General features: G+C 39.7%; 1 protein-coding gene across 1 annotated transcript in view; it reads left to right on the forward strand.

The window, feature by feature from the left end:
- The window catches only part of EPSTI1 (epithelial stromal interaction 1), a gene marked incomplete at its 3' end in the record, with an annotated part of 166,802 nt that overhangs the window by 387 nt on the left and 156,856 nt on the right, over window positions 1-9,559 (forward strand). The gene's annotated exons all lie outside the window — the stretch shown is intronic.

Consider the following 9,559-nt stretch of genomic DNA (forward strand, 5'->3'; position numbering starts at 1 on the left):
CCTTCCGAGGAGTGGCTGGTGGGTTTGAACCGCCAGCCGTCTGGTTAGCAGGCAAGTGTCTTAGCCACTATGCTACCAGAGCTCCCACAGGCGCCACTAGACTAATGGAATTTAAACCTACAGGGAGCCGCTGCAGGGTTGTTGAGGGAAATGAGGGTTCATTCATTTCCCTAAACAAAAGTGTTCATGAGCTGTCTTAGAAGTTTGAGGTCCTTTGCTAAATCTCCCAGTCCTCATCCATTCAAGGAGCAGAGAACCTGTGTCTGTGACCTTTCCGGACTGGAAGATAAGGTAGAACTCACCTGGCTTTTTACTAATTTTCCAGGTAACTTATACTCTTACTAATATGAAAAAAGTTTTGCCTTATAAAAAAATGGTACCCTAAATGACATTGTCACATCAGCTGCCAAGGTAAGGGGTAAAAAAGAGGAATGTGGTCGTGATATCCACCCATGATTGATATCCACCACCCCATGCACAACAGAACAAAATGCTACCCACCCTTGCAATATCCTCATGATTGGTTGTGGATTGCACCATTGTGATCCATAGGGTTTTCAGTAGCTGAATTTCAAAAGTAGATCACCAGCCCTTTCTTCCTAGTATGTCTTAGTCTGGAAACTCTACTGAAACCTGTTCAGCATGAACATGCAGGCTTTCACTGACACAGTAGTGGCTGTGCATGATGCACATTGGTCAGGAATTGAACCCAGGTCTTCTACAAGGAAGGCAAAAATTCTATCACTGAACCACTAACGCACCCGTATGATCTAGGGTAGGTAGAAGATCCAAATGATGCCTCTAGGAGTGAGCTTCCATCCTAAGGATAGTCCCAGATCAACTGGCCTCGTAGAGCCAGAGGAATGGGCTGTAAGGTGCCATAGGCTTCTTGTCTCTGGTGTTGAAATGTGATACACACACAAACAGACATGCAGCATTTATCCTTGGTCTTTTGTGAAAAGGACTATGTTATGCAAAGTGCAGGTGGTCCTTTCTTTCCTCCCTGATGCAATGAGCTTCTTTAACTCAACCTTACAGTTTGTACTGTTTTCCAAGTGCTGCCTCAGTGAATTGAAACTGTCCAAATGCTTTTTATTTTTAGTTCCCCCTATTTCATAAGCTTCTAGTCACACGAAAGACAAACATTGGTTGCTAAGGAACAGTATATAACCTTATAACCAGTAAACAGATTTTCTTTCATCTCTTAACTTTTGAAAGAATTCATAAGCCTTTTAATATTGTTGAGGTTAAGGTTACCCTTCGGTGATGTGGATGATTTGTGTGATTTGAAATAAGGGTTGCTGCAATTTCTCTCATCCTTAGGATAATACTTAGGATAATAGGTATCTTGCAACAATAGAAGCTCATTAATTCAAGTAACATAGAAATCTATAATCTGGAGTATTTAATAGTAATAGAGGGCATGATCACTTATTCTTAGGTTGATGATAAACATCCTTGACGTGTCTTTTTTTTTTTTTTTAAATGCATCTACTTAGCTGTAACCATTTATTTGCCAGCTCATATCATCTCATAAACATTAGCAGTTGTTTCTGTTTTCTTATTTGATTATAAATTACCCCAGCATCTTGCTGGACCAAATTACTCAGATAAGGGCAGTTTTCTGATTATGTATCCAGGCCGAAAGACCCTGAAGACCTCACTGCTACTCTTTTGTGATTTCTAAGATTTGCAAATAGACTGTTAGAGAGAGTACGTGGGAAAATTCAGTTACCTTTCACAGAACTCTTCGTTTTTTTTCTTGTGAACCTGTTATAATAAGCAGAGCATGATGATCCATTTCCTTTTAGGTACTGACATCTAAGATCCTGTTTGGACCACTTTGAATTCCTCTTACACCTCTACTAGTCACTTACATCTACTGTATACTCTCAGTTCTCTCCTTTAAAAAAGTGGGAAATCACAGAAAATGGTTGACTGGCAAGTAACATCTCAATGAAACCAGTTTAAGAAAATTCAGAAGAAGGTTTCATTCATTCATTCATTTATAGAGAAATTAGAAGGATATTCTGATGGAAACTTGAGAACAAGGGAAGGATAATGTTAAAGGCTTTATTAGGGAAGTTTTGTTGTTCTCTCAATTTGAACTTATTTATTGTGCATAAAGTCACTAGAAGTCTGACTTGAGGGCAGCTCTCAGTGCTTATTGCCCTATAAAAACCCCAAATTTACTGTCATCTAGTTGATTCCTGACTCACAGTGACCCCCATTGGGTTTCTGGGGCTGTAAATCCTTACAGAAGCAGACTGCCCAATCTTTCTTCTGCTGAGCAGTAGGTTGGTTCGAACTACTAACTTTTTGATTAGCAGCCAAATGTCTTAATCACTACACCACCAGCACTCCTTCTATATATAAATAAGATACACTACTAAAAATCTGGGAGCTCTGGTAGCGTAGTGGCTAAGGCACTTGACTGCTAACCAGAAGGCTGGTGGTTCAAACCTATCAGCCACTCCTCGGAAGGAAGGTTGGGCAATCTACTTCCATAGTGATACCACTTCGGAAACCCAAGGAGGGGTCGCTATGAGTCAGGTCCGACTTGACGACACATAACAACAACAACAACAGTAAAAATCTATGGCAATCTGTTAAAATTTCTGAGCTGCTCTACTAAATGCTCGAGCAAAGCTGAGTTCTTAAGTATGTTGTTGTTGGTAGGTGCTGTTGAGTTGGCTCCAACTTGTAGTGACACTATGTACAACAGAACAAAACATTTCCTGGTCCTGTGCCAGCCTCATAGTCCTTGCTATGCATGAGCCCATCATTGCAGCCACTGTGTCAATCCATCTCATTGAGGGCTTCTTCTTTTTCATTGACCCTCCACTTTACCAAACATGATAATTCTTCTCTAGGGAATGGTCCCTTCTGGCAACATGACCAAAATAGGTGAGATGAAGTCTGGCCATTCTTGCTTCTAAGGAGTATTCTGACTGCACTTCTTCCAGAACAGATCTGTCGGTTCTTAACTATATTTGGAGGCAAATAATTCCGAGTACAATAAAACCTGGGAAAGCTGGAATCTGTGTAATACTGAAACCTGTCAGAGAAGGAAAATTCAAGTATTTTCCACTAATAGAGAACTATGGAAAAGTGGTCAGACCATACCCTGTCCAAGGCAGAAAATTTGTGAGACCTGGATAAATAAGGCAGTCCCACTGAGTTCTGGCTCTCCCAAGTTTCACTGTATTGGCTAACTTATGCTGGCATTCCTATTTGTTTTTACTTGGTGATCATATCCTGTCCCTAAATAGTGTAAACTACATACACAGATTTAAAAAGAAAAAAAATTTATGCAAAATTGTAATCCAAAGTAATCTTTTACACTGCCCTTTCAATGTATTGCTTGATTATAAACATTTTATGGTCACTTATGGAAGCTCTGGTAGCATAGTGCCTAAGGCATTTGACTGCTAACCAGAAGGCTGGCGGTTCAAACCCACCATCACTCCTTGGAAAGAAGATGGGGCAATCTACTTCCATGGTGATACTGCCTTGGCAACCCAAGGAGGGGTCGCTATGAGTCAGGTCTGACTCAATGGCACATAACAACAACAACAACAACATACTCACTTATAGCCCATCTACTTAGATATCAGACTAAAGCAGAGATTTTTCTGGAAGAGGCTTTCATCTGCCTTTACCTAGTTCTTGGCAACTTGTCTGTGGTAGTAATATATGGTTCATTTTATTCATTTACTCAGTTGTCTGCAACCATACCTAGAGGTGGCCTTCAGCTTGGAGTTGCTTGATGGAAATAAAAAGATATTTTGAAAATGAACTGATAATGTGAAATTTTACTGTAAAATTGCATTATTAGTGCATACAAATTCAGTTTACCTTAACATATTTGTGATGTACTTTGTACTGCTCAGGGAGCTCTGGTGGCACGGTATCTAAGGCATTTGACTGCTAACCAGAAGGTTGGCAGTTCAAACCCACCAGCCCCTCCACAGAAGGAAGATGGGGACAATCTATTTCCTTAAAGATTCACTGCCTTGGTGCCCCTGTTGGGGGTCACTCTGAGTTGGACTTGGCTCGATGGTAGTGAATGTGGTTTGGATTTTGGTTTATACTGCATGTATTCCTTGGGTGGGACAAATGGCTAACATGCTTGGCTGCTAACAGAAAAATTGGCTTGAATCCACCTAGAGGCACCTTGGAAGAAAGGCCTGGTGATCTACTTCTGAAAGGTCAGCTGGTAAAAACCCTATGGAATCAGTTCTACTCCAACACATATGGGGTTACCATGAGTTGAAGTTGACTCCATGGCTACTTTATCTTGTGCATTACAGAGGCTTAAAAAAAAAAAAGAAAAAGGAAAAATACAAAATAAAACAAAAAAAACCTCAATGCTATTGAATCAATTTGACTCATAGCAACCCCTCCTTGGGTTTCTGAGGCAGGATCTTTACGGAAGTAGATTGCCCAATTTTCCTTCTGAGGAGTGGCTGGTGGGTTTGAACCACCAGCTTTCTGGTTAGCAGTCAGATGCCTTAGGCACTATGCCACCAGAGCTCCTTAAAGATGAACAATAGCAGCACACACTTATGTAGTGTTTACTGTGTGCATATGTGCTACATATATTAACTTTTCAGTCCTCTCAACAACCCTATCATAAGAGAGGATCTCTAGCTCAAGGTACTTAATTAAAAATGTAAGAACAAATAACAACTATGCAACAAAAGAGATGCTCTTCTGGAGCTTACTGTCTAACCAATGGGACAGGCAGTAGTCAGATCCTTACATGAATAATTCTTTATAAATCCTATAAAAGAAAGCTAGTGCCTGAGTTAGTCTTGGGAACAAGAAAATCTTTCCCAAGAGGTGATGCTTGAGCTGTAACCCACAGGGGCATTAGGAGTTTAAATGGTCGCTGGGGCAGGAAGTATACTGTTCAGCTTTCCTTCCAAAGAACCTACTGCAGGAAGCACAGTTCATTGACAGTGCTAGCTGCTGCCCTTTGGATCCAAGAGCAGGCTCTCATGGCACACTCCTCAGCCAGTGTCTGTGCAGACGAGGGTGCTGTGCCAGCCTATTCCATGCCCATGTGGGACTCGTCTTCTATTCAGCAACTTTTGCTTGAAGATTCCCTATTGGCCTGTTCGAGATTTTCTCAGAACCGCATACAAGCCTAAGATTCTTTTTGTACAATCTGCCTTCCTTCTCTCCTTTCATAAGTATCAGACCTGTCTCATTTTCTCAAGGCTTTCCCTGCCTACTTCCAATCCTTCTCGTTTTATCTTCACAAGTATTCTTCTAATAAACCCTTTGTATGTCTGCTTCTTATTGTCACTAGTTGCTATTGAATCGGCTCTGACTCATAGCACTTTATGTACAATGGGAAGGACACATTGCCCAGTCTTGAGCCATCTTCATGGTCATTGGTATGTTTAAGGCCACTGTTGTGGCTAGTGTGTAGTGCCTTCCGACTTAGGGGGCTCATCCTTTAGCACTATATTGGACATTATTCTGTTGTGATCTGTAAGGTTTACATTGGCTATTCTTTGGAAGTGGGTGGGCTCATGCATAACAAGTATTGTGAGGCTGGTGCAGAACTGGGCAGTGTTTCATTCTGTTGTACATAGGGTCCCTATGAGTTAGAGCTGACTCAATGGCACCTAACAACAACTCTCTGGAAGTAAATCACTAGGTCTTTTTTCCTAATTTGTCTTAGTCTGGAAGTTCTGCTGAAACCTGTCCACCAAAGGTGACCTTGTTGGTATTTGAAATACTGGTGGCATAGCTTCCAGTGTCACAGCAATATACAAGTCACCACAGTAAGACAAGCTGACAGACAGGGGATGGATCTGCTTCTTGAAGGACTCAAACTGACACTTGATCACAGTAGCTTAGGCACAATAACTACTTCATGCCCAAAGTCAGGGTGCTATATAAGCATATTGGGAAAACCTACTTTTGTTCCTTCTTTCTGCCTATTATTTCCTGCCTTGAAGCCCAGACAATATTCCCTAGTTTCCTTTCTTCAACTTCAGTGCTCCTCACCAACTTGTTGTTTTGAGACAAGACAATACCCCTAGTAATTGACACTTTCCCTATACTTCAGCCCCTAGTATGAAGAAAGAATGAAGGACGGCTTAGAATGATTAATGGCTGCCAATTCCATTTTTTAGTTTTTCCTCTTAAAGAGCATTAAATTCATTAGTATCAGCCATTTTGTAACTACAAGGTGAGTGGGCATATGATAATATGGAGTCTCTGAATGGCACAAATGGTTAAGCACTTGGTCACTACCTGAAAGGTTGATGGTTCAAATTCACCCAGAGGTACCTCAGAAGAAAGACCTGGTGATTTGCTTCTAAAAGGTTATAGCTATTGAAGACCCTTTGGAGCATAGTTTTACTCTGACACACATGCCATCACCATGAGTCATAATCTATATGACAGCAACTGTTGTTTGTATATATGATAATATAGTCATTAAAGTCATAGTATTAGTTCAATTTTTATACAAATCATTATATAAAATTTATTGTATATATTCTGAAACCCTAGAATATAATTTCTCATGTCTAAACAGAACATCAAAAACTTACTAAGTCATCTTGACTCACCTTGTTTGAATCTAGTCTAACAGCATAAAATAGGCTTCAATAAATGCACATTTTTACAAACTTTTTAGAGTCTATAAGAACTGTCTTCACTATTTCTTCTGCACTGCTATGCTTCAGATTTCTCTTCCTTCTTCCCATATGACTAAATGAGAATAAATATGGGGATGGAGCAAGATTGGACAGTATTTTGTTTCCTTGTGTATAGGACCACCACAAATCAGGGGCCCACTGAACTGCATTTAAAGCAACAGCAAAGATGTTGAATGTCATGAAACTATCCAGCCATTACTCCTTCCTCCCTGCAGATGGAGAACTGAATAATACTGACGTGCCTTTTAGTGCTATGAAATAATCGTACATTGAAAGGGAAGATTTGTGATTGAACCTAATGAGTAATTTTCTTGATGGCTCAATATACATTGTTATTCATTAGGGAACTATTTAACACAATCTCCAGGCAAGACCCATAAGCATTCAGAAAGTTTGTAAAACAACTGTTTAAGTCCTAATAGCAATGATATGGCTCAGTGAGCTGGGTAGGTGTCTCAATGATTACCAGATTCTAATACCCAACTGATCAGGAGAGCTCTGCCTATTTGACTCATTTGTGAAATGAGAAATGTTTCCAAGCAATACAATATTGTGGTAGAAGAAAGTCAATTAGCTGTGGCCTGGACTAGTTAAACTGGGTACTATTGAAAGACTAAAACCCAAATAACTATCAGTAGGCTCATATGTGAAAGGAGCCTTGGTGGAGCAGTGGATAAGTGTTCAGCTTCTGGAAGACTGCCAGTTTGAACCTGTCAGCTGCTACATGGGAGAAAGGTGAGGCAGTCTACTTCTGTAAAGACTTACAGCCTTAGAAACCCTATGGAGAGGTTCTACTCTGTCCTATAGGATCCCAATGAGTTGGAATCGACTTGATGGCAGTGGGTTTGGTTGAACTTATGTCTCCAACTTTTGACCATGTGCTAGACCTTGTATTAAGCATGTCACATGTATTGTTGCATTTTTCCCTCATAATAAACACGTAGACATTTTGTAGATGAGAAACCTGACTATTGAGAGGTTAAGTGATTTTCCAAGGTCTTGCGGGTTGTTTTAGTTAAAGAATCAACACTCAAACCTAATTCTTTTTGCCAGTATCTGCATTCTTAACATGATATGGAACTGGAAGAGGGAGTGACAGTGCAGCTAGCTATTTTTCTATTAATTGTCATATTTTCACACCAATAAATGATATAATCTAAAGAGAGCAGTGTAGCCCTGGTGGTGCAACAATTAGGCACTTGCTGCTAAGTGGAGAGTTGGCTGTTCAAAACCAACCAGCAGCTCTGCAGCAGAAAGGCCTGGCAAACTGCTCCTATAGCCAAGAAAACCCTATGGAGCACTTCCCATGAGTTGGAAAGGACTCAATGACACCCAATAACAACAATGAGAGTGGTGATACAGAGAGTAATATAACATTCATGTACAGATGTAAATGATTAGGATGCAGGAGTAGTTTGCAGAATAAAGTTTCTTTATTCTACTTTGCCTTGGTGCTTTTTGGAAATTGCAGAGGACTTTGGTGGTCTGTGTGACAGCAATTCTCCCACTATCACTATATCTGAGCATCCTCAACAATTTATTACCTTCCAGTAATTTTTAGATTTCTGACCATAGCCTCTAGTGAGCAGTTCATTTGCCATCCTGACAGAGTATATGTATGTGTATATATGAGGGTATATATAACTGAAACAAGTTTCACAAAACAACAGTCATCATTACTCCATGTAATGCATCCTGACATTGACATTTCTGTTCTTGTTCATTAAAAATAAATCAACCAAGTTGATTTCATAACCCACTAATGGGTTACCACCTACAGCTTGAAAAGCAAAATTCTATGGCTGGCAAAAGAGGTTGTTGGAGGGGATGGGGAAAAAAAAAAAAAAAAAACACTTTGGTTTGATTAGATCAAATTTACCTTCATGTTTATGCAGGATGGTAGAAATTATGGTCATGTTTGGAATGAATTTCCAACTCGTCAGAACTAGATTCAGCTCCTCAGTATGGTTTGCATTTATAATCTTCCAAGTCTTGGGGAGCAATCATTTTTGTTCAAATACAATATCATCAAAAATGAGTGGGCATTTTTCAAAAACTCTTTGACAGCTGAAACAGTGAAACAATAAATCAACAGGAGGATGAAAGCTTAAAAACACTTAATACCTATAATAATCAGTAGAAGCATAGCAGAAATGAGGAAAAAGAAACTTAGTTCAATTGCACAGTAAGGTTACTTACTTCAAAGTCTGTGGAGTGCAGTAAGGTTATACATATTGTTAAGGTTAATTGCATCTACTCAGAACGTATTTGAATCTGAAACAAAAGCTGAACATGAAAAAAATTATCAAAGGGAGAAGACTGCATTTGAAGGGGGTCTGTTCTGTATCAGGGAATCAGCTGATGATGGTTCCTTTGTTCTTAATGTTTGTAATTTTCTTTTCCAAATATGAAGACTTAAAAGGCAATCCATTAAAGTCTTGTCATAAAACCGAAGACATTTACCATCATTAAAACTCCACTTTTAGTCTTGTATGGGGTACAGTGTTTTACTATGGTGCTAGTGAGAGTGAAAATCCTGTGCTACCTACTCTTGAGAGAAGATCTGAGACTTACTTTAAGAAACATTATTTTAAATATGTCCCCATTTTATTAAAAATCTTCAGAATATTTTTCTTTTTTTATTTTAAGAGCTTATTTTACATTCAAAGTCACGCATACATTTAGTTTCATTCCCCATTCGCCATGTCCAACCCTAACCCAGCCTCCTCCCCTCCCTACCCTTCAACACTCCCCCTGTGCCCCTCATAATTATGCACTCCTGTTTGTCCTGCATTTCCTCAGTTTGAATGTTGGTCCTTTGGTGTCCCATGGTTTATTGCTTTAGGGGATGTATTACCATTGAGTGTGTGGGTGCA

This window comes from Orycteropus afer, unplaced genomic scaffold (genome assembly GCF_000298275.1).
Source record: "Orycteropus afer afer isolate SDZICR_OR568_19922 unplaced genomic scaffold, OryAfe1.0 scaffold00194, whole genome shotgun sequence".
Taxonomy (NCBI): Eukaryota; Metazoa; Chordata; class Mammalia; order Tubulidentata; family Orycteropodidae; genus Orycteropus; species Orycteropus afer.